The sequence below is a fragment of the Podarcis erhardii genome (assembly GCF_964252035.2).
Source record: "Podarcis erhardii genome assembly, chromosome: 4".
In the NCBI taxonomy this organism is placed as follows: Eukaryota; Metazoa; Chordata; class Lepidosauria; order Squamata; family Lacertidae; genus Podarcis; species Podarcis erhardii.
In genome coordinates this window covers 13,244,996-13,271,011 of record NC_138508.1, presented here as the reverse complement: position 1 = coordinate 13,271,011, position 26,016 = coordinate 13,244,996, and the positions used below count along the sequence as shown (strand labels likewise).

At 41.9% G+C, this 26,016-nt stretch overlaps 1 long non-coding RNA gene across 2 annotated transcripts in view; it reads right to left on the bottom strand.

Annotated features, from left to right (window-relative positions):
* Positions 1-7,296, bottom strand: part of LOC309341409 — a 122,621-nt gene extending 115,325 nt beyond the window's left edge. For both annotated transcript variants that reach the window (XR_014156310.1, XR_014156311.1), the window contains exon 1: positions 6,984-7,296. This is a non-coding gene — a long non-coding RNA (uncharacterized lncRNA). The remainder of the gene's footprint in view (positions 1-6,983) is intronic.
* Between the last annotated feature and the right edge of the window lie 18,720 nt (positions 7,297-26,016).

The following is a 26,016-nucleotide window of genomic DNA, read 5'->3' as shown; positions in this document are numbered from 1 at the left end:
TATCATCCCAGCGATCTCCTCAATACCCACCTGTGGAGATGAGATGAGGTGGGAGTAAAGAGTTTTCCTGGCACCCCAGAATCATTTTAAATTAATAACCAGCAAGCAACGTAAACCTTTTCTGCTTTTTTTCTTATCACACACAGCGTGGGAATAAGCCGTCATGGCAATGTAACTGGGTCACTTGAAACAGAAAGGTGAAACCAAGTCCCTCTTGGATGAGATGGTCTTTTTTAAAAAAACAAAAACAAGCCAACCTCTTCTCTGTTGCTTTTTCTGGTGTCCCCCTTCCTTGCACTTTTTCCTGCTTGGAATTTCTGTAGTTTTACCTTTCCTTCCCCCAGCTACCAGGACACATCTTTTTTGTGGTGGGCTCTGCTGAGATCCGGTACTTCCTTGAAGTTATTTTCTGCAAATGCCACTGCACACAATAAGTATTAAAGACTCCCCGCTCCCAAATGACAGGTGCAAAATATGAAATCTTTGGAAGCAAGAGCTAAAGACCTAGCATTAATTAAGAATTCACTGTATAAAGTTATGGTATACAGTGGTACCTCGGATTACATACGCTTCAGGTTACAGACTCCGCTAACCCAGAAATAGTGCTTCAGGTTAAGAACTTTGCTTCAGGATGAGAACAGAAATCGTGCTCCGGCGACGCAGCGGCAGCAGGAGGCCCCATTGGCTAAAGTGGTGCTTCAGGTTAAGAACAATTTCAGGTTAAGAACGGACCTCCAGAACGAATTAAGTACTTAACCCGAGGTACCACTGTATATGAAGCAAGATTGCATATGCATTTGTTTATGGTATGAGAAATTCGCACTCAAATGCTGGTGAATTATCACAATAACTTTTTATTCCAGCAAAGCACAGAACGATGTGGATATGTGAAGAACTGAGTTTAAGATTGGGGAAATCAGAGAAAATGATAAAAATGGAAGCAGACAGGTTCATCCATACTCAAGTGACGTTGGGGCTGCGCAGGCAAGCCCTGCCAACATGGTAATGGTCAGAATTCTGACAGGCCCAAGCTCCTTCTCCCGGTGTGTATACGTTGATATAGGTAAACAGCCCTTTCTCATGTGCATCAAAACACAAGGATGACAGCGGGTGTGATCACGAGGCATATGGCCCAGTTCTCAATGAGACAATAAACCTATGTCTGGACTGTACCATTTCAGAGTGCAGGTGGGGGTTCACATGATGATGGAACACATATCCATGCAAGTTGGGAGTGAAATCTTTGAGATATGCAGTGCTTTAGAACTGTGGGCATGTCTATGATTTTGGTAGGCATTCAATAGTTCATGTCTCCAACATTCTCAAATGCCAAGTTCAACTGCCCAATACAGTCAAATGTTAAATAATAATAATAATAATAATAATAATAATAATAATAATTTATTATTTATACCCCGCCCATCTGGCTGAGTTTCCCCAGCCACTCTTGGAGGCTTCCAATCAAGTGTTAAAAACAATACAGCATTAAATATTAAAAACTTCCCTAAACAGGGCTGCCTTCAGATGTCTTTTAAAAAGAAGATAGCTGCTTATTTCCTTCACATCTGAAGGGAGGGCGTTCCACAGAGTGGGTGCCACTACCGAGAAGGCCATCTTTCTGGTTCCATGTAACCTCACTTCTCACAATGAGGGAACTGCCAGAAGGCCCTTGGCGCTGGACCTCAGTGTCCGGGTAGAACGATGAGGGTGGAGACGCTCCTTCAGGTATACAGGACCGAGGCCGTTTAGGGCTTTAAAGGTCAGCACCAACACTTTGAATTGTGCTCAGAAACGTACTGGGAGCCAATGCAGATCCATTAGATGTCGCCTATCAGGCGCTGTCAACTGTTGAAATAAAAAATTCTCATCAGGTGCAAATGCAGGTTATCAAAAATGCTCAGTTAATGCTTGCAAATACTTGACTATTTGGAGAATATCTGATAAGCATTTGGCGTCAAAATTTACAGAGGGGAATCGCAGGGAAGCAACGTTCATTGTAGGAGCAGAGATTACGGTAACTGTGCCGTTGCTGAGGTTTTGTGCTTATTTTAATTCGAAACCTTAATATTTCCTGTGCCCTTAAAATTCGCTGCCAGACCCTCCACGGTCAAACTCCCTGCATCCATGCTAAAATAGAAACAGTGCCAACTTCATCCATTGACTCGCTACAACTCATTCCAGCTCCCATGCAAGAGACACTGTTGAATAATCCTTGCCTCTCCACTGTGTGGTCTTATTTTGGGTTCTGTCATGCAGACAGTAGCAAGGTCAGACAGGTCATCAGAATGCTAATAAGAAATCTGATTGATGATTGTGTGCCAAAGAAGTGAATGGGATATTTAATTTGACGACTATGTGCCAAAGAAATGAATAGGATATTTAATTAATGTCTCCTGCTCTTTGAGAGAGCGAGTTCCCCTTAATTCCTGTTCTTTCCCTGCTGCTCTGTTTTTTACTCCCCCCCCCAAAAAAAACCCCCCACCCATCCCAAAGTTTTCCAAACAACACAGAGAGAACTTCAAAGACAGACATGGCTGGGTTTTTTTAAAAACTTTAGCTTGGTTTGTTGGTTCTCCCTTTGTTTAGAAGAGCAGTCAGGCCCACATCCAAAGCCGAAAAATAAAAGGACATCTTGTTCAATGAGAACTGGGATAGTTAAAAAAAAAATACTCTCCACAGTGGGACAATTAACTACTTAAGTTCTGGATTTATAAAGGATGCATGCAGCAAAAACCTTACTGTTTCCCCCTCTGAAGTGAGGTGCTTTAGCAGCCAGAGTCTTTGGAAGGCAGAGAACGAAAGGCAGGAATCGGGAGCAAATGAATTTACATATTTGCCACTTTTGTGAGGGAGAGGAGGAGCTTGGAATTTCCATTCAAAGTGGTTTGCCAGAGAGTAGTTGGCAACTAAGGATTTTAGACAACATGGTGCCTTCCAGATATTGTTGGACTACAACTCCCATCATCCCAGCCATCGTGGCCAAGATGGGACTTGTAGTCCCAGCAACAGCTAGAGGACACCATATTGACTTTCTGTGTGCATGGGGACAGCTAAAGCCACTTCATAAATGGGGCTCACCGATAAATATTATATTTAGGTATTTATTACTGTGTCATGCACAGTTTGTTAAGTATGGTGATTTAATTTACTGAAATTGGGGGTGATTAAATGCATTGCTGTGTATTTAATTCTGGAATGTTCCCCAGTAACTCTCATGTGATTGGTTAACTTTGGCCACATGGGAAGTATCTTATTACATTCTCCATTTTGTTTTGTGCATGAGTGACTTGACTGTAAGGGCTGCATCTCCATGAACACTGAAGAAGAAATGATGTTAGATAACTCTCTCTCTCTCTCTCTCAACATAATAGAGGAGAGGATTGCTAATGTTTCTGTGTCAACATATGTGACAGAAAGAAGTACAGAAGTTGATGTTCTCCCAAAGAAGCATGAAGGAGAAGTCTGCTGGAAGGAGAAAGTGGAAACTTCTCAGAAGCAGCTGCATGGCCTAGCTGGGTCATGTACAGAAGGCCGAATGTAAATACTGGAAGGAGAAAAAGACGGGGGTTTGTTTGAATGTTTAAGGAAGAAGCTGTAATCTTCAACTTAGAAAAAACAAGCCCATGCTTGGATAAGCATGCAAATGCAAATACTTTGCATATATTCTTCTTTGCAAGGGACACGGGTGGCGCTGTGGGTTAAACCACAGAGCCTAGGACTTGCTGATTAGAAGGTCGGAGGTTTGAATCCCCGCGACGGGGTGAGCTCCCATTGCTCAGTCCCTGCTCCTGCCAACCTAGCAGTTCGAAAGCACGTCAAAGTGCAAGTAGATAAATAGGTACCGCTCCAGCGGGAAGGTAAACGGCGTTTCCATGCGCTGCTCTGGTTCGCCAGTAGCGGCTTAGTCATGCTGGCCACATGACCCGGAAGCTGTACAGCGGCTCCCTTGGCCAATAAAGTGAGATGAGCTCCGCAACCCCAGAGTCGGTCATGACTGGACCTAATGGTCAGGGGTCCCTTTACCTTTACCTTATATTCTTCTTTAGCTATATGTTCTGCAAACAAAAGCTTTCGAATATTTTAACAAGTGTTTGGACAGTGTTTTAAGTTCAAGGAAAGAGTCAGTATTGCACATGATTTGACTTCCTAACTGCAGTTTTGCTACTCGGCCAACATGCTTCTTCCCCCTCCTCATTCAGTCCCCAAAACAACCCTGTGAGGTGGGTTAGGCTCAGAGAGAGTAAATGGCACAGGATCACACCCCGTGAGCTTCATAGCCAAGAAGGGATTCGAACCCTGGTCTCTCCCGTGTCCAAGCCCGACACTCTAACCACTGCACCACACAGGCTCTCCTGTGGTCTGTCTTAAGAAACAAAAGCATACTGATGGTGTTCTTTCATTGCAGAAGAAGGCTCTTTTCGGCTTGTCAGCTTGTATTTCGTTGATTGGGCTGTGTGCTCAATCACTATTTGTTGAGGGTCTCTCTTTCTTTTTCTTTTAAAAGAACCTGATTTGGTCTCCACTGTTGCCAACAACTATGGTCTCTCTCCTCCCCCCCCCCCCAGCTCCCACCATACTGAAGGCACGGGAGACCTTTGGAAGGGTTAATAAACAAACAACTTTAAACAAATGCATTGACCAAAAAAGGGGGGGAGGGGGAGAACGAGGAAAGAAAGTATGGGAACCAAGAAAGAGCGAAGGAGAAAATCTCACATCAAACATAGAGCGCTTAAAGGAAACGGAGAGGGAAAAAAGACTGAGAAAAGACCAGCTAGTTAATGCAGGACAGCTAATAAAAGGGGGAAGAACTGACGTTAAGAACACATTTGCATGTCTATTGGGCACTTGGGAAATGCTGATAAAACTGGCTTTATTTTTCAGTAGAATTCAGGAAATCTCAGCCACAACATCTGTGCATAGACACAAAAGGGAACATCGGCGTTGTTGCAGCGTTTCAGCTCCAAGACCATCGCACGAGTGACAATGTCAGACTCATGTGTGCGTGTAGATCTGTGCAGCTCTTATCTCTCGATCCTGCCAGCAACGAAAATGGGAACATGGCGGTGGCTCCTATTCCCTTTCCTGGAAGGCTGGAGGGCCAAAATGCATTGCCAACGAATTATTTCTGAGCCACAGAGCTGGGAACGTGCCTGAAGCTTCGCTCTCCCACACTTCCCCTTGTCTGAAATGGCCACCTTTATTTCGGTAACTACTTTCAATGGCTGAAACGGCCATTTTAATTTTAATGATCTATGGATATCTATATAAAGATAACTACAAACCAAAGCATAGAATTGTAGAGTTGGAAGGGACTCCCAGGGTCTCCTTGTCCAACTCTCTGCCATGCAGGAATCACAGCTAAAGAACCCCGGACACATAACCATCCAACACCTGCTTAAAAACCTCCAAGGAAGGAGAGTCCACCACCTTCTGAGGGAGTCCATTCCACTGCTGATCAGCTCTTACCATCAGAAAGTTCTCCCTGATGTTTAGTTGGAATCTGCTTTCCTGTAACTTGAATCCATTCATTCGGGTCCTGCCCTCCAAAGCAGGAGAAAACAAGATTGCTCCACCTTCCACGTGGTAGCCCTTCAGATATTTGAAGACGGCTTTCATATCACCTCTTAAATCTACTCCAGGCTGTTGTTGTTTAGTCGTTTAGTCATGTCCGACTCTTCGTGACCCCATGGACCAGAGCACGCCAGGCACTCCTGTCTTCCACTGCCTCCTGCAGTTTGGTCAAACTCATGCTGGTAGCTTCGAGAACACTATACAACCATTTCGTCCTCTGTCGTCCCCTTCTCCTTGTGCCCTCCATCGTTCCCAACATCAGGGTCTTTTCCAGGGAGTCTTCTCTTCTCATGAGGTGGCCAAAGTATTGGAGTCTCAGCTTCAGGATCTGTCCTTCCAGTGAGCACTCAGGGCTGATTTCCTTCAGAATGGATCGGTTTGATCTTCTTACAGTCCATGGGACTCTCAAGAGTCTCCTCCAGCACCAGAATTCAAAAGCATCCATTCTTCGGTGATCAGCCTTCTTTATGGTCCAGCTCTCACTTCTATACATCACTACTGGGAAAACCATGGCTTTAACTATACAGACCTTTGTTGGCAAGGTGATGTCTCTACTTTTTAAGATGCTGTCGAGGTTTGTCATTGCTTTTATCCCAAGAAGCAGGCGTCTTTAATTTCGTGACTGCTGTCACCATCTGCAGTGATCATGGAGCCCAAGAAAGTACTTCTCCAGGCTAAACATACCCAATTCCCTCAGCCATTCCTATTCAGGCTTGGTTTCTAGACCCTTGATCATCTTGGTTGCCCTCCTCTGCTCCATTCCACATTTTCTTTTTTAAAAAGGCTTAGTCCCACTGAGGTGGTATACCTACTTATTTGGACTATATCACTTGATGCAATAGTCAAGTGTATAATCAATGGCTGCTAGCCATGTCTATGTTCTACCTTCCGTGCTGGAGTCAGTATGTCTCTGAATGCCAGATACTGCAAGCCACAGAGTTCTTGGGCTCAGGTCCTGCTCGTGGGCTTGCCATGGGCAGCTGTCTGGCCACTGTGAGAAGAGGATGCTAGACAAGATGAGCCTTTGGTCTGATCCAGCAGGGATCTTGTGTTCTTCGGGCGACTGTAACTGGGGGTTCACCTGATAGAATGTGCCTCCATACACAGGGCCAGATTTAGGTTTGATGTGGCCCTAAGCTACTGAAGGTAGTGGGGCCCTTTATATGTCCAGCTGCCCTTTGTAAACAACAAATTGTCGCTGTGTGTTGTTTTGTGTGTTGAATATACAGTGGTACCTCGGGTTACATATCCTTCAGGTTACATACACTTCAGGTTACAGACTCCGCTAACCCAGAAATATTACCTCGGGTTAAGAACTTTGCTTCAGGATGAGAACAGAAATCGTGCTCTGGCAGCGCGGCAGCAGCAGGAGGCCCCATTAGCTAAAGTGGTGCTTCAGGTTAAGAACAGACCTCCAGAACGAATTAAGAACTTAATCCGAGGTACCACTGTATGCTATATGGTAATTTATGGACCTTATAGTTATCTAAAGCCATTTGCACATGTTGCCATGCACCCAGTCTATGCAGAATGTAGGCACCCTATATATAGAAAGGAGCAAACCAGTGATATTTTAGGGAGCAGGCTAGCAGGCGGGGCCCATTGCTTACATCATAGGAGCCTACACAACACAAAACACTGTTGTTGTATGTAGGTTTTATTTTATTTGTTTTTTGTCTTATATTTTGGAAATGTACATCCAGGTATTTTTTCCTTTATATTTTTTGGGGGCCCTAAGCTATAGCCTGTTTAGCTTATACGTAAATCCGGCACTGTCCATACTAAAGAATCCCCCATGCATATAAGAAGAAAGCATCTCAGGGAAAAGGCTAAGCTAGAAAGCCTTTCCTTTTGACACGCTTATTCTCTACATGCAGGGAATGCATTTATTTTTGCAAGAAACAACCCTAACCTTCACTCTGGCATAGGAGGGTCCAGAATCAGGGTTTTGATTATCTCAGCGAGATCCAGGCCAAAATCTTGGATTATGATGATGAAAAATTGATACATCTTTGTTTTTTACTAAGTAAGCAGCCATATTTAATTGAACTTTATTATGGTTTGCATGACATGACATTATTCTGATTGGACGGTTTTGCTGAGTGTCTCAAAATGATAATTACCCAAATAAAATTAAATCTGTATTTCTGCTAACAGCATTTTAAATGTATCCTCACAATAGATTTGATGATACTGCAGAATAGGATTCATTACAGGATATGATCTTTATTTATTCCTTTACCCTATCCAACCCCTCCCCACCCCCATTGTCTTTAAGTTTGGCACAAATGCGCCATAAAATGAAAACAGACTCCTTTTTAAAAATCTCTTTAATATCTAGCAGTTAGGCACCAATTTGGATTTTGGATGATCTTATTATCTTCAAGATGATCAAACAGAGAAAAATACTGTCTGTGGATGGCTTGTGGGGGAGGCCAAGTTGTGCTGTCGTGATTGCACAGCTCAGTGAGTGCTCTATGATACAAAATTGTGGAGTGTACAGTGTATCTAAATGCGTGACTACTCAGAAACAAGTACTACTGCATCCAGTGCGGCTTACTCCCTAGTAAGGCTGCGTGGGGTGAGAAATTAGATTCTGTCCACATTGAAAGGTGAACCTACGTGAGTCATAGTTTACAAAACAATGTGCAAACTTAAAAACAGCCTTTCTTAGAAATTTTTCACATTTCCAAATATTGCAATGTAGTTCTCCAACCAAGTACAGTGGTACCTCGTGTTAAGAACTTAATTTGTTCTGGAGGTCCGTTCTTAACCTGAAACTGTTCTTAACCTGAGGTACCACTTTAGCTAATGGGGCCTCCCGCTGCCACTGCTGCATGATTTCTGTTCTCATCCTGAATCAAAGTTCTTAAGCCAAGGTAATATTTCTGGGTTAGCGGAGTCTGTAACCTGAAGCGCCTGTAACCTGAAGCATCTGTAACCTGAGGTACCACTGTAACGTGCTCAAAAACGCACATACTAGGATAGGATAAAGCGTGCGCAGAAATGCCTATGTTTGTGAAATTAACATACAAAATTCATCACAGGAAAATTGCTTTGCAAAAGAAAATGTATATATTACACAAAATCGCATACCAAAATTACAAAAAATTACACTAAGAATTTCAGTGAGGACAACAACAACAACAACAACAACAACAACCTAATGTGGGAATGTGAGAACTGAGCATGAGATTGGAAAAAGGAGAAACTGTCCGTTCCTACTCCCAGGAAAGTGTGTGCATGCAGTCTGCTTACTTAGAAGTAAACCCCACCGAAATCAGCAGGACTTGCTTTTGACTAAACATGCTTTCTGGATCAGGTGGCTGTCTGTCAGCAGGATTTAAGCCTTGCCCCTATTTTGGAGAAGGCAAGGGGGAAATGAAGGCAGAACAAGAGGCAGGCATGGCAACGGAGAGCTTTTTCTCTCTTTCGAGCCAATTTGCCAGCTTTCTGCTGTGATCACTGCAAAAAGGAGAAGCGGAGATAGGGGCTGGAAGGACACACAACAAAAGCGCCGGTTTCTGGGGAAACGTGGCTCTAGAAGATAACTCAGGCCACAGTTAAAGCAATGGTTGTGGGGTGGGGGGAGCAGTAGGAGAAGTGTCAAAACATTTAGATGACTGGGACATTTATCCTGGTGCTGGGGGAGAGGAGCCGAGAAGCTTTTTGCCAAATCCCAGTTGCTCCATTGCTGCCGATCTGGCTGGGAACTGAAGGCAAAGGAAAAAGATAAGCCTCCAGTTATCCTTCCATTTCTTTTGTGCTGGGGGGGGGGGGGACGACGACCAGATGCAGCATTGTTAATATTTGGATAGGGCCCTCCAACCCACTGGCAAAAGAGGATGCATAAAATTTGCATGTGCTTCTTCTCACATGCAAATCTGTGTCCTCTTTTGCAAGCAGGTAAAGGTAAAGGGACCCCTGACCATTAGGTCCAGTCGTGACTGACTCTGGGGTTGCGGCGCCCATCTCGTTTTACTGGCCGAGGGAGCCGGCGTACAGCTTCCGGGTCATGTGGCCAGCATGACGAAGCCGCTTCTGGAGAACCGGAGCAATGCAAGCAGAGAGCCCCCCCCCAAATAAAGCAATAGTCCCTAATCACACTTGATATAATGCCTGGCAGACAGTTAACAGGTGAAGCGTTCCCTGTAATGGTATTTCGATAAGGATTAAGGCTTGACCTACTGAATTTCTGCCTGCAACCCAGCTGCTAATGGCACGAGCCCTGGCTTTTCTCTAATGCCAACCCTAAAAGCAAAGTCTAGACTGCAGTCCTAGAGTCTGCAGCAAAGAGACTGACTTCTGAGCGAACATGTATATCATTACAGTAGTACCTCGGGTTAAGTACTTAATTCATTCTGGAGGTCCGTACTTAGCCTGAAATTGTTCTTAACCTGAAGCACCACTTTAGCCAATTGTTCTCATCCTGAAGTAAAGTTCTGAACCCGAGGTACTATTTCTGGGTTAGTGGAGTCTGTAACCTGAAGCGTATGTAATCTGAGGTACCACTGTACACATTTTTGCAGAGCGTTGCTTCCTAATGCAGTGGTACCTCGGTTTATGAACTTAATCCGTCCCTGAAGTCCGTTCTTAAACCGAGGCATGCTTTCCATAATGAGACCTCCCACCGCCGGTGCCCTTCCACCATTCGTAGACCAAGGTAAAGTTCGCAAACTGGAACATTTCTTCCGGTTTTGTGGAGTTTATGAATAGTTCATAAACAGGACTGTTCGTAAACTGAGGTACCACTGTATAATAATTTTTTGTATGTTGTTTTTCAGCAATGTGTGTATTTCAAAATACACCTCTGCCCCACTGAACTTTTCTTCTTCTTCTTCTTTTTGTTTTTTTTTAAAAATAATATTTATTAACAGTTTAAAGATTACAAAAGAAAAGAAAAAGAATTAAACAAGACAATACAATACAAGAAATGCAGAATACAGAAAAAACCAGTTAAAAATAAATCCCTCTTTCTATGTCTTACAATTCATTTACTTGTTTCCATGACTCCTTCACACCTCCCTTTTTTGTTTTCCTGTTTGAATAGTTAATTCAGCAAATCCTTTCCCTCTTTGTTTTATCTTAGCTCTTTATCTTAACATATTATAACATTATATTTTCATCTATTATCAATCCATTTTTACATATTCCTTTTTAACCTTATTACTAAAACCGCTTCGTTTCATTCCGACATCATATTAACATTCATTAATTTTACAATGTTTCTGTAAATAATCTTTAAATTTCTTCCAATTTTCTTCCGCCAACTCTTCTCCCTGGTCTCGGATTCTGCCAGTCATTTCCGCCAGTTCCATATAGTCCATTACTTTCATCTGCCATTCTTCCAGGGTGGGTAGATCTTGTGTCTTCCAATACTTTGCAATTAGTATTCTTGCTGCTGTTGTAGCGTACATGAAGAAAGTTCTATCCTTCTTTAACACCAATTGGCCGACCATGCCCAGGAGAAAGGCCTCTGGTTTCTTCAGAAAGGTATATTTAAGTACCTTTTTCATTTCATTATATATCATCTCCCAGAAAGCCTTCTTCTTCTTTTTTTTGGTACACCCTACTTGGCTGAAGAACTGCATTGCAAAATTCAGAGATGCACAAATTTTGAAAGTTGGATGTGTTTTGGTTTGTGTATTGCCTTGGAAAGTGCGGATGAAGTCGATTCTTACCCCTTCCTGGGTGGGCCCCTGTTGCATAGCTGTCAACGTTTTCCTTTTTTTAAGGGAAATTCCCTTATTCTGAATAGGATTCTTTGCAAGAAAAGGGAAAAGTTGACACCTATAGCCTGTTGTGGCACCTCACACTCAGTTGCCATTCCCGGGCAGTGAGAACAGAGCGCACATGGCCATTAGTGTGTGACAGTGCAACAACACTCCCCCCCCCCCCCGTCGCTGTTGGGCCTGCCTTCACCTGAATGCAGTGCCCCCACCTCACAGTACACCAATGACACGAATTTCTATAAATTACCCCAGATTATCTAGTAGGAGACTTGTGTGAGGGAAAGTTAATGATTTGGAGTCTCAGGCACGATTTGATCAAATAAACAAGAAATATTTTATTAAACAAAGGAAGTTTATGATGCAAAGTGGGTAAAACGTAGGATACTTCAGATTATAATGTTATTTCACTTCAGTTCTTTCTCAGTTGTTGCTGCTTAATACTTTGGTTCTTAAACAAGGTGGTACTTCCTGTCAGTAACACACCCCTTTGACAACCCTACTCCTGAGGTACTCCAAGTAACAGGCCCAAGGGATCACTGGTTTGGGAGTCTTCTCTTTTTTTTGTAGAATAATCTCTCCCCTCCGGACTGGAATGAGACCTAAGTAGACCATATCCTCACAGCTTCTACTTCTCCTGGCTCAGCCTTAGCCTCCCAGTTAATTCCTGGCCTATTACTCTTACAGGACACCACACATTTCCTTCACACTAAGCTCAGAGACTTCTTTCTCTAGCTTGTGATATACAGTGGTATCTCTGGTTGCAAACGGGATCTGTTCTGGAGGCCCGTTCACAACATGAAAAGCCCACAACCTAAAGCGCTGTATCTGCACAGGTACGTGGCGCGCTTTGGCGCTTGTGCGCATGCCTGAAGCACGATTTAGCACTTCTGTGCATGTGCGAGCAGCAAAACCCGGAAGTAACCCTTTCCAGTACTTCTGGGTCGCTGCGGGATGCAACCTGAAAAAACATATCGTGTAACATGTACAGTGGTACCTTGGTTCTCAAACGCCTTGGTACTCAAACAACTTGGAACTCAAACACTTTTGTGGACTTCTTTTCGGAAGCCAAACGTGCTCTTTTTGGAGTGCCACGCTTCCAATTTGAGTGATAACACTGAGGTCTGTCTGGTTTTGCTATTTATTTTTGTGACTGCGTGGAACCCAGTTCAGCTACTGATTGATTGTGTGACTGCAGTACATTGTTTATTGCTTTCATTTTATGAATCAATGGTCTCATTAGATAATAAAATTCATGTTAAATTGCTGTTTTAGGGGTTGTTTTTAAAAGTTTGGAACGGTTGTTTTTAAAAGTTTGGAACGGATTGATCGATTTTGCATTACTTTCTATGGGAAAGTGTGCCTTAGTTTTGGAACGGACTTCTGGAACAGATTACGTTTGAGAACCAAGGTACCACTGTATTCTCGCTGCTGTAACTGTGTATTGAAAAAGTTTACAATCTTTCTCACTTATCTCATTTCCTATCAATCCCAATAAGAAGGCCTCCAGTTTCTTAATAGACGTATATTTCAACATCTTTTTCAATTCATTATATATCATTTCCCAGAAGCCTCTCACCTTTTTACACTCCCACCACATATGATAGAATGTCCCTTCTTTTTCTTTACATTTCCAACACTTATTACATGTTTTGTACATTTTAGCTAGTTTTACTGGCGTTATATACCATCTGTATACCATTTTCATCACATTTTCCTTTAACGCAGTACATGCCGTAAATTTTAGTCTTTCATTCCCTAATTTTGTCCATTCATCATATTGTATATTATAACCAAAATCTCTGGCCCAATGTATCATTACCGATTTAACCTCTTCATCTTTTGTATACCACTCCAGCAACATTTTATACATTTTAGACAAATTTTTATACTCATTATTCAATATCTCTAGTTGAAATTTTGATTCTTTTTCTCCATATCCATACATTTTACAGTCTTTTTTAAACATTTCACAGACCTGATAGTAATGCAACCAATCATAGATAAATGCTTTTACTTCTTCATAGGGTTTCATTTTCCATTTCCCCCCTTCTTTAACTGTCAATTCTCCATATGTTATCCACCTCCCCCTCATATTGATCTTTTTTACGCTCATCACTTCTAAGGGTGAAATCCAGTGGGGGAGTTTAAATTCTAACAAATTTTTATACCTGTCCCATACATTTATTAACGACCTTCGGAAGATGTGGTTTTCAAACCCTTTATGAATTTTCTTCTTTTCATATATAGGCGTGCCAACCAAATCTATTATCAAACTCTTCCAGATCCAACAATTCTCCATTTTCTAATTTAATCCACTCCTTTAACCAGCATAAGCAAGATGCTTCATAATATAGTTTCAAATCTGGCAGGGCGAAGCCACCTCTTTCCTTCGCATCTGTTAGTAACTTAAACTGAATCCTTGGCTTCTTACCCTGCCAGATATTATCTTTTGCCATTCTTTAAATATTGATGTCCCCTTAATTATCGGGAGTGATTGAAATAAAAATAACATCTTTGGTAGCACCTCCAAATCCCTTTTTATACCATTCCACACAGGTATATAATTTTTTTGAAACAAATCTATATTTCTGGGGGTTAACCAAATTCCTAAATATCTCACTTTGTTCACCACCTCTATTCCAGTTTGTTGTTGCATTACCTCTATTGGTTCTTGTTTCATATTTTTCGCAATAATTTTTGTCTTCTTTTTATTTAAATAAAACCCTGCAACTTGACCGAATTGATCTATTTCTTCTAGTACTATTTCAACACTTCCCAGTGGTTCCTCCACTGTTATTACCAGATCATCTGCGAACGCTTTAACTTTATATTCATTTTTACCCACAGTCACCCCTTTTATTTCTTCATTTTTCCTTATTGACTTTAACAAAACTTCCAGAACCAAGATGAATAATAGTGGCGATAACGGGCATCCCTGTCTTGTACCTTGTTTATTTTTATATCTTCTGTCGTAATATTGTTTACTATCAACTTTGCTTTCTGCTCTGTATATATTGCTTTTATTCCGTTAAAAAATTCCTTACCCACTTCCATATGTTCTAAATTCTTTAACATAAAATCCCATGATATATTATCAAAGGCCTTTTCAGCATCCACAAAAATCATCATAGCTGGTTTCTCATTCCTGGCATTCAGATATTCTAAAATATTAATTATATTTCTTATATTGTCTTTCATCTGTCTGCCAGGAAGGAAACCTGTCTGATCCTTGTGTATAGTTTCTCGTAGAACCTTTTTCATTCTATTTGCTAAAATACTTGCAAAAATTTTGTAGTCAGTGTTTAACAATGAAATAGGCCTGTAATTTTTAAGTTGCATTAAATCTGAGTCTTGTTTTGGAATGAATGTAATATACGCCTCTTTCCATGTTTCTGGGATTTCTCTATTTCTCATAATGTTATTCATGACTTCTTTCATAGGTACAATTAGGATGTCTTTCATTTCTTTATAGTAACTAGCTGTAAATCCATCTGGACCTGGAGCTTTCCCTTTTTTCATCTCTTTTATCGCCTCTTTTATTTCTTCCGTTTCAATTGGGGCCTTCAAATTATCTTTTTTTCCCGTCGGAATCTTCTGCACCTCTTTATCCTTTAAAAATCTTTCTATTTTTCTCATGTTGTTCTTGCCTTTACTTCTATATAGGTGTCTGTAAAAGTCCAGGAATCCTTTTCTAATCTCTTTCGGATTATCTATATCGGTACCTTCAATGATTATCTTATTCACTGTGTTTTGTTCCTTTCTTTTCTTTATCTGCCATGCCAGCCATTTTCCTGATTTATTCGCGAACTCGAAATTTCTCTGTCTCAACCTTTTTATATTTCCTTCTACTTCTTTGTTTATTATCATTCCAAATTGTGTTTGTAGAGCCTTTATGTTCTGTTTTATCTTCTCATTATTAGGTTTCTTTATCAATTTTTGTTCATTCTCTGTTATTTGTCTCAAAATTTCCTTCTTTACTTTCTCTCTATTTTTGTTTTTCAAGGCATTTTGCTGGATAAAGAAACCTCTCATCAAGGCCTTGCTGGCATCCCATACCGTGTTCATTTTTGTCTCCTTATTGCAGTTATTTACAAAATAGTCCATCAAACACCTTCGTGCACTATCCAAAACTTTTTGATCATCTAAAAGGTGGTCCATCTAAAGGTTTTTTCTTCATAACCTTTTAATTCAAATTTTATTGCACTATGATCCAAAATCACTCTTGGTTGAATTTCAATGTCTGTGATTCTTGGAGTTAATTCGTTCGAGACCCATACTTGATCTATTCTCGACATGGATTGATTTGACTCAGAGTAAAATGTAAATTGTTTCTCCAGGGGATGTCTAAGTCTCCAGATGTCAATCAAGTTACAGTTCTTTATCATTGAAAAAAAAGTCTTAGGTAGTTTTCCATCTTTGCTCATCCCTGTTGTTCTTAATCTATCCATTTCCGTTGACACCACTCCATTTAGGTCTCCCATTATTATGATCTTCTGGTCCATGTTTTTGAATAATTTTTCTTCTAGACTTTTATAGAAGTCTGTTTTGTTACCATTAGGTGCGTAGATCCTGACGATTACTATTTTTCTCTCCTTGCCATTTGATCTGGACTGCAATAATTCTGCCTTCTTCATCCTTAAAAATTTGCTGAGTTTCAATTTTTTTATTGATATACAATACTACCCCTCTCTTTTTGGTCCTATCCGATGATATAAATTCATTTCCTAGTTTTTTGTTAATCAAAACTTTTTTATGTCTTCTTGCCACATGAGTTTCTTGCAAACAAATAATGTCCAAATTCTTCTTTTTTAAATATTGTTCAATCTTATTCCGTTTTTTTATCATTAATCCCATTAATATTCCATGTCCATAATTTCAACGCCATCTTTGCCATATTGGAAATTTTATTAGAAATTTTATAATCTGTCTACTTCTTCTTCTTCCTCTTCTTCTTCCTCTTCTTCTTCTAACTTTTTCCTTTCTTCTTCTTCTATCTGTTTCAAGCTTACTCCTCCTGCAGCCTCCATTCCTGGTTCTGCACCTCTTGTCTCGTCATCTTCACTTCGTAGCTCTTTATATTTTCTCAAAAATTTGCCTATTTCCTCCGGACTTGTAAGTCTGTGTCTTTTGCTTTTGTAGAAGAAAGAAATTCTCATCTGAATTCTATGTTGTTTTTCTTGAGGATTTGCACCGTTGCTTTGTATGGGTCTCTTCGTTTTAACAGCCTAATTGGGATATCTTTAAAAATAATTATGTAATTTCCATCTATGTTCAATCTCTTTTCTCTATTTTTTTGAAGTATCAAGTTTCTCATCTCTTTGTCTTTAAATGTAATCAGACAATCTCCTGGGAACTTCTTTGCCTTCACTGATTTTGTCTTGATTCGAAATGCATTTTGTATTGTCCTTGCAACCTCCTCTGTCTGCAGCTCCATCCATTGTGCAATCTCCTTTATTAATTTCTCTTTAATATTCTCTCCTTGTACCTCTGGGACAAGCCTAAATCTCAGATTCACTTCCCGCTGTCTCAGTTCATTCATGGCAATCGCGTCCCAGACCTCCTCCTGTACCTTATTAATTTCCGACATTCCTGTTCTTATTTTCTCCTCTTCTTTTTTCACCTCCCTCATCTCCAATTTATTCCTTTTCATTCCCTCCTCCAAAGTTTGAGTCCTTTAATTGTCCTTTCAGTTCACTAACTGTTTAAAAAGGCAAAAGGGAATGAAAAAATAATCCCGAGCTCAATTATATTAAATTGATGAAATTAAGTGCAAATGTTGAATATTTTCCAATTGCCTAAATGTCCCAATATACTTGTAAAAATCCACTTAGCAAATCATGCATATAATTTGTAGAAAAAAATAACAAAAAAAATAAAATAAAAAATAAAAAATAAAAACAGAAATAAGAGGGGGGGGAATAGAGTAAAAAATGAAAAATAAAAATGAGAACAGGATCCCCCTAAAAACACCAAGAGGGAGCTAAAAATGATCCAAAATTATAAAAGTTTAAATCTCAGTTTAAATCAAATCCGAATAGGTATCTAGTCCCTATATATTTCAAGTGGCTCTGTCAAAACGTAACCAGATAGACCATTCAGAGGAGGGGATTAGCAAAAAACCTTCATGCAGACTCAGCAATCCTTAGAAAGTTGGAAATTAAACTTAGAAGGACTTAAACAAAAGAAAAATAAGAAGGTGCCAAAAGGGAAGTGCTTTGCTCAATGTAATCCAGTCAATCCATCAATCTGTCTTTTTATCTCTTTTCTACTTTCTTCCTTCTGTTGCTAGATCGCACTAAACTTCAGCAAAATGGAGATACAAAAGCACTATTTTGTTGCGCAGTTCTTTTTAAACCGAAAGTATCGGGAAGCCTCTATAAATTTTCCTTCTGTCAAACCAATCGTTACACGAAGACCCCTCCACAGTCGTACATAAACAAGTTTCTGCTTCCTCTACCCGCTTTTGCAACTATTTGCAACACTGTATATAACTTTTTTACAAACTTTCTCAGAGGAAGAAGTTCAAACCGCTTGCTGTTTCACCAACCTCTTGTTTCCGACTTCGCTTTCAGTCGTGCGTTGCTATTCGATCTCAGATGAAGCTGACCTCCATTTTTTAATCTTTCTTTTTACTCTGAAACCTTCCTTTTTGTAAAAATCCAATTATAAATCCAAATCGGTTTGAATTTCTTGTTAATTGAGAATCGCCCACTCGCCTTGCAAGCCTGGGGCTGCGCTTTTGGGGGGAAGACAATGGATTCCCGGTGCCTGCTTCTCCGCCCGCCGTTCTCTTCGCTCCTTTTTACAGAGTTACCTGACGGCCAGGTGATCCGCTGTTGGCTCCGCTGGGATCTTGACCCTCTGGTCTCCCTCCAGAGGGGTTTTGGGGGGCTACCGCGCCCTGTAGCACCCCTGATTTCCCCCGAAAGCCCGGATTTTCCCTCTCCGAGAAAATCCCGCTTATGTCGGGTCCGTGGCTGCGACCGGAAGTCATCCGATTTTGCATTACTTTCTATGGGAAAGTGTGCCTTAGTTTTGGAACGGACTGCTGGAACAGATTACGTTTGAGAACCAAGGTACCACTGTACTTTGATTCAGAGGACGAGAATTTGCTGCTCCACCATGAGGCAGCAAAACGTCTTGGGACAGTCTGGTGGTTCGGCCATTCTGGAATATCCATGAACTGTTGGGGTTTCTTAAAATGAATAAATAACCTAATTTAATATTGGACTGCCTCCTGCCTTTAAAAATATATATGATTTTTGGGGAGTCCCTGACACATTGTCTGCTTCAGAATAGAGCAAGGACCTGGTATTGCTAACATTCCTAGAGTGAACCCAACTTCTGTAGACAGTGGTTGGAGAACTTCTGCAGACTAGTGAAGAGCACAACATGAGCAGCTGCAAGCTCCCATTTTCCTACACCAGCCAGTGTGGTGTAGTGTTTAAGAGCGGTAGTCTTGTAATCTGGGGAGGAAGGGAAAGGAGATTGTTAGCCGCTTTGAGACTCCTTAAAGGGAGTGAAAGGCAGGATATCAAATCCAAACTACTACTACTACTACTATTCTTCTTCTTCTTCTTCTTCTTCTTCTTCTTCTTCCTGCACTTGCTTCCTATTTTATTGTGGGAAGGGGAAGTTGCAGATATTGCCCCCTCCTCCACCACCTTGGAAGAACTTTCAGGCAGGGGGAGGAGGAACATGTGACTATCATATCTCATGTGATCCATCACCCCCTGTTTGGAAAGTGGAAGCCATATGCATTATATAGGATACCCTTCACTGTATTATTTCCTGTTTGCATTGCAGTTCTTTGGGAGCAAAATGGGTCAGGAAAGGAGGGAGGGCACATTCTGATGCAAATAAAGCCCGACTGGGACAGTGGTTGGGGGTGGGGGGAGAGAAGAGTGAAAATGATAGCCGTGATCTAATTATCTGCAGGCCCAAATAGCCAAATTCACTGAAAGAGGCCCATAATAAAGGCCGCCCTCCAACCACAAAACACAGACTTGAAAACAAAAAGGAACATAGCAACAGTATAAAACACACACACACACACACACACACACACACACACACCACACACACACACACACACACCTAACTCACAAATTCTTCCCATGCACAAAGGGCCATTTTATGAGCATTTTTCTTGCTCTCAGTTCAAGGGAAAAAAGAAAGGAGGGGAGAAAAGATTAGAGTTCTCTGTTTCAGTCTCACTAATGGTTTTCCACCAAAAGGGCGATCTCTAGCTTTTCTGATCTACAAGACTTCTGCAGTCCATAGGCCAGCTCTTGCAGAAAATGGCTGAAGAAAAAAAAACTGTCTGAAAACTCATCCAGAGTTTCTTTATCGCAAATCACACGCGGCTCGACAGTTTCACTAGCCAGAAACACTGGGCTGCTGATGGGGAGCTTGGGATGAGCAAATCTGTCAATTCCAGTTCCTCGTTTTTCCATTCTTTAAATTTCAGTTTTCTCCATTTCCAAAACAGTTTGTTATACATAATGGATTATATTCCACCCACCACAATTTGCACTGTGTTTCCTTTGTATTGAATAACATATTTTGTATCGTGTAGAATGACATAGCAATAACTTAATTCATTCTGTAAAATTCCACTGCAGTGGGCAGTGAGATAAACAATGTAGGTTTTTGAAAGCAGCACTGCAGCAGAACAGAAACAGCTCTGCATGCGATGAATACAGGTTAGAATGGAAATCAATGCCTTCTTACATCTCTTAACACCTTTCACTCCTCACACCACTCTCAGACCCATCCATGCTCCTTTCAGAGTTGAAGAAATTGCAACTTGCAAGGTACATATATACCTATGTGGTGGTCATGGCCTGCTGTATCACAGTTTTAGAGCATGGTATTTGCAGAAATGGCAAGCATCAAACTGTATATACTGTTCCAGCATTCTCTTTCAATAATTCTGGAAGAACAAAATAACAATGCAATATCTAAGGAACTTTAAGCTTTTGTGCTGACAGCTGCTTGCTGGGTAATAACCAAAGACTGGAAAACTGCAGGACTTTTGACATTGATCTTTTGGGTTTGGCAAGCTGTGGCAAACAGCCATGGCAGACAAATGTTCTTACCAACTTAAATTCATTAAAGGCAAAGCTAAAATATTTTATTTTTATGGAGTGTAGAGTTTATTTCGTATATAGAGTGGCTGGGGAGCCCCAGCCAGTTGGGCAGGGTATAAATAAAATAAAAAGTATTATATAAATCAAGGACATATGCAGCAACTTTTATCAAAGCATTTCATCAGATGATGGGAAAGAGACTAAGTACAAAATGTAGTATTGGGGGGGAGAGAGAATAGAATTATAAAATGTTATGATTTGTTTTATTTGGTCAATGTGACCTATAATTAATATAATAAAGGGAAAATTTGTGGAAGGGAAGTTAGATCGACCTTAAAAAAAAAAAGAAGTTAATGATTATAAGAGAATTGGATAAGTTGAATATAGATAAACAAAAAGAATTAAATTTTTCAAAGCAATATGAATATGTTTAAGACGTCGGGTAAGAACTTGCTGAATTAATTATTGGAACTGGGATGTAAGAGGAGGGGGTGGGGGGAAGTCAATGAAAGTGGGTAAAGAAAATTAGGGTATGAAATTGTATTTGTGTGTTTTTGTCTTTGTGTGTGTGTTTGTTGTTATAAAATGTAAAAACCCAATAAAAATTATTTAAAAAACAAAAAAAAACAAAATGTAGTATTGGAATGAAGTGTGCATATAGTTATTATTAATTATTTCAGAAAGTCTCCAAGTTGCCCATGGATCTTATGTACACAGTTACCTATATGTAAAGGGACAGGAGTGGTGGAACTTAAATGCACCACCTTCTGCTAGTAATTACAAACTGCAACATTTTATTTAGCTTTTTTTCCCCTGTGGTTTTGCCTACATAATTGGACCTGAGATTGATATTACTAGATAGACGGTGGTTGTATTCGCTGTTTGGACTCTTGGTGTCCCTTCCAATTCAACACTTCTGTGATTCTATAGCTCTGTTAATGTGCACCACACTTTACAGAGCACAGAATTAGGGTTGGGGGAATGATGTTTTGCCCAACTCGGAAGACTATTACTTTCCCTCCCCGTTTTTTTCATATCATCCTGCATATCTGGATTGGAGGTTCTGAAGCAGAGGTTGGATGGTCATCTGTCAGGGATTCTTTAGCTGCAATTCCTGCATTGTAGAGGGTTGCACTAGTTGACCCTTGGTCATTCAGTCCAACTTTAAATCCGACAACAGTACCGGCCTCGGTCCAGTATACCCACCCCCATCATTCTACCCGGACACTGAGGTTCAGGGCCGAGGGCCTTCTGGTGGTTCCCTCGCTGCGAGAAGCCAAGTTACAGGGAACCAGGGCCTTCTTGGTAGTGGCGCCCGCCCTGTGGAACGCCCTCCCACCAGATGTCAAAGAGAACAACAACTACCAGACTTTTAGAAGACACCCGAAGGCAGCCCTGTTTAGGGAAGCTTTTAAAATTTGATGCATTACTGTATTTTAATACAGTGGTACCTCAGGTTAAGAACTTAATTTGTTCTGGAGGTCCGTTCTTAACCTGAAGCACTACTTTAGCTAATGGGGCTTCCCGCTGCTGCCGCGCGATTTCTGTTCTCATCCTGAAGCAAAGTTCTTAACACGAGGTACTATTTCTGGGTTAGCGGAGTCTGTAACCTGAAGCGCCTGTAACCCAAGGCACCACTGTATTTTCTTGGAAGCTGCCCAGAGTGGCTGGGGAAGTCCAGCCAGATGGGCGGGGTATAAATAAATTATTATTATTATTATTATTATTATTATTATTATTATTAAAAATGCTGCTTCTTTGACTGTCATTCTCCTCCAACTGGAGATTTGAACACTGGATTTTCCCACTCCCCGTCCAATGGCCTTTAACTGATGCACTGCACTGCCCATTTGCCTGGTCTGCGATGTGAGACACCACACCACGGACTCTCCAAAGCTCCGGATTTTGCCAGCTTCTTCGAAGGGGCCTCCCGAGAGCTGGGTTGCCAGCATGGCAAGTTCTTGCAAAGTCCACTATTCCTGTCCGGTTTTTGCAAAGCCCGCACAGACCCTCCCTCCCCTTTTAGGTCACCGAGCGCAAAGCACAGTTTATTTCCTTTTAATTTAACAGCTCTCGCAGCTTTTCCAGTTAAATCGACTGTTCATTATTGAGAGCCCCTCCCTCCTCCCCTCGGAGGGTTTCTGGAGGCCTGTGTGGTGCAGTTTAATGAAGCTTTGGCACAAAGCTCTCTTTCAGGGAAGGCGAAGAATAGACCGGCCTATTTAGGTCCTGCGAGGCTGTATGTCAAAGCCTCCCCATAATACTTGTCAGGGAAGGGCAGAAATTCCCACTGCTGGAAGAATGCGCCAGGAGTCGACTTGCCGGATTGACGAGCAGATTAAGACGCAAGCAGGAAATGAGAATGTGTGTTTGGAACACCTGTTTGGCCCCTCTCATTTTCCCATCGCTGGGGGGGGGGGGAGAGAAAACCCACATCACTTTCATCAAAAAGCCAAAACTCTAATCTATTTGCCTTTTCCTTGCTACATGGCAAGGTCCCTTTCCTTCCACCCTAATAACCACAGCAAACCGGAAAGCCAGGGTGGTTCACCGATAGCAAAAAAAGATATGGATGATCCAGTCCACGGCGAAGCACTTTTCAGGGGGAAAGTTTTTTTTTTAAAAAAATATATTTTAAATCTTTTTTTTAAAAAAGATTAATAATTCAGATTATTAATATGCAATCGTATAATAATATGTGACACATCATGGGAAAGGATTTGAAATTATTGGCATATTATTAAATGATAATAAAATTAATAGAGATTATCGTTGAAATATGAAGCGGTATTTCTGTGATGGTTTGAACAAACCGTTTTTAAAACTGTGTTTCGATCGTTGCAACCCACCCTGGGACCTTAGGATGAAGGGTGGGTAATTAGTAACAACAACAACAAGAACAACCTAATTACTGCATTTATTTAGGTTGTTGTAGTAGTGCTGGTCATATAGTTAAAGCTATGGTTTTTCTAGTAGTGATGTATAGAAGTGAGAGCTGGACCATAAAGAAGGCTGATCGCCAAAGAATTGATGCTTTTGAATTATGGTGTTGGAGGAGACTCTTGAGAGTCCCATGGACTGCAAGAAGATCAAACCAATCCATTCTGAAGGAAATCAGCCCTGAGTGCTCACTGGAAGGACAGATCCTGAAGCTGAGACTCCAATACTTTGGCCACCTCATGAGAAGAGAAGACTCCCTGCAAAAGACCCTGATGTTGGGAAAGATGGAGGGCACAAGGAGAAGGGGACGACAGAGGACGAGATGGTTGGACAGTGTTCTCGAAGCTACCAGCATGAGTTTGACCAAACTGTGGGAGGCAGTGGAAGACAGGAGTGCCTGGCGTGCTCTGGTCCATGGGGTCACGAAGAGTCGGACACGACTAAATGACTAAACAACAACAACAACAACAACAACAACAACAACAACTAGTAGTGCTAGTGTTGCAAAGTTTATATAGACCACCTTTCTGAACCATGCTCTCCTGGGAGTTTGTGGCCCAAAACATCCTACAAAGAAAAATTTATTTACAGACCCCTTTTCCTGTACGTACTGCAAAGCAATGGTGTACAACCCACAGGCTTGTGGGTTTTCAGAGTTGGGGGCCGAAGGGAGCACTTTGATTCTCTCTGTCTGGCCCTCGGGTGTCTCCCCAGGCCACCGCAACCCTCACCTGCCCTGCCCCTCGCACTCCTTGGGTGCTTCTTCTGCCTGGCTGTAAAGAGCCCTTGAAATCTGATAATGCCTTTTGCTTTCCAGGATGGCGGATGGAGGGGTTTACGTGTGCAAACCTCTGACTTCTGTGTGGCTGGAACGTAGCCTATTGTTCAAGGTCAGATTCAGTGCTCCGCCCACATGCCTCTGGCTCCACCCACCGCCCAGGTTATGGCTACCGGAAGTGTGCCTTGAAAGGGAACGCAGGCTGGAAAAATCAAGTAGGAAAATACATGATGGAGGCTTACAAAATTATATATGGTGTAGAGAAAGTGGATAAAATTCAGGACCACCCAATAAAGCTGAATGTTGGATGATTCAGGATTAAAGAAGTACTACTTCACACAGTGCCTAGTTGTGGGTTAAACCACAGAGTCTAGGACTTGCTGATCAGAAGGTTGGCAGTTTGAATCCCCGCGACGGGGTGAGCTCCCGTTGCTCGGTCTCTGCTCCTGCCAGCCTAGCAGTTCGAAAGCACATCAAAGTGCAAGTAGATAAATAGGTACCGCTCCAGCAGGAAGGTAAACGGCGTTTCCGTGCGCTGCTCTGGTTCGCCAGAAGTGGCTTAGTCATGCTGGCCACATGACCTGGAAGCTGTACGCCAGCTCCCTTGGCCAATAAAGCGAGATGAGTGCCGCAACCCCAGAGTCAGCCACAACTGGACCTAATGGTCAGGGGCCCTTTACCTTTACCTAGTTGAATTATGGGATTCGTTCCCACCCATGGTTGTAGCCAAGTAAATAAATAACATACTTCATTAACTGACCAATCATGTTGCAGATAGCTTGGTTCTGCTCCCCTAAGATAAATCTTGGCTACGCCCGTGCTCCCACCAGTGAGGGATTTAGGGTGGTGGGGGTGGCCCCCCCTTTGAGGTTGCTGAGACATTGAGAAGATCCTTAATTAAGAAGCTCCATTTGGGATCCATTCGCAATGGCTACTAATTTGGATGGCTCTAAAGACAGATTCATAGAATTATGAAGGCACTGTTTTGGGGGGACAGGGGAAGGCAGGTGTGGGGGACTCCCTGGTCCTGAATGGGGTAACTGTGCCCCTGAAGGACCAGGTGCGCAGCCTGGAAGTCATTTTGGACTCACAGCTGTCTTTGGAGGCACAGGTTAATTCTTTGTCCAGGGCAGCTGTCTACCAGCTCCATCTGGTACACAGGCTGAGGCCCTACCTGCCCGCAGACTGTCTCACCAGAGTGGTGCATACTCTAGTTATCTCCCGCTTGGACTACTGCAATGCGCTCTACGTGGGGCTACCTTTGAAGGTGACTCAGAAACTACAACTAATCCAGAATACGGCATCTAGACTGGTGACTGGAAGCGGCCGCCATGACCGTATCACACCGGTCCTGAAAGACCTACCTTGGCTCCCAGTATGCTTCTGAGCACAATTCGAAGTGTTGGTGCTGACCTTTAAAGCCCTAAACGGCCTCAGCCCTGTATACCTCAAGGAGCGTCTGCACCCCATCGTTCATCCCGGACACTGAGGTCCAGCGCCGAGGGCCTTCTGGCGGTTCCCTCATTGCGAGGTTACAGGGAACCAGGCAGAGGGCCTTCTCGGTGGTGGCGCCCACCCTGTGGAATGCCCTTCCATTAGATGTCAAGGAAATAAACAACTATCTGACTTTTAGAAGACATCTGAAGGCAGCCCTGTTTATGGAAGGTTTTAATGTTTGATGTTTTACCATGTTTAAACTGTTGGTAGTCACCCAGAATGGCTGGGGAAACCCAGCCAGATAGGTGTGGTATAAACAATAATAATAATAATAATGAGTACAACCCCCTGTAATGCAGGGATCTTTTGCCCAATGTCACAACCCTGAACTCTACCAACTGAGCCATCCCAGGTCCAAGGATGGCAATCAATGGCTACTAGCCATGAAGACCACCATCTCTGAATC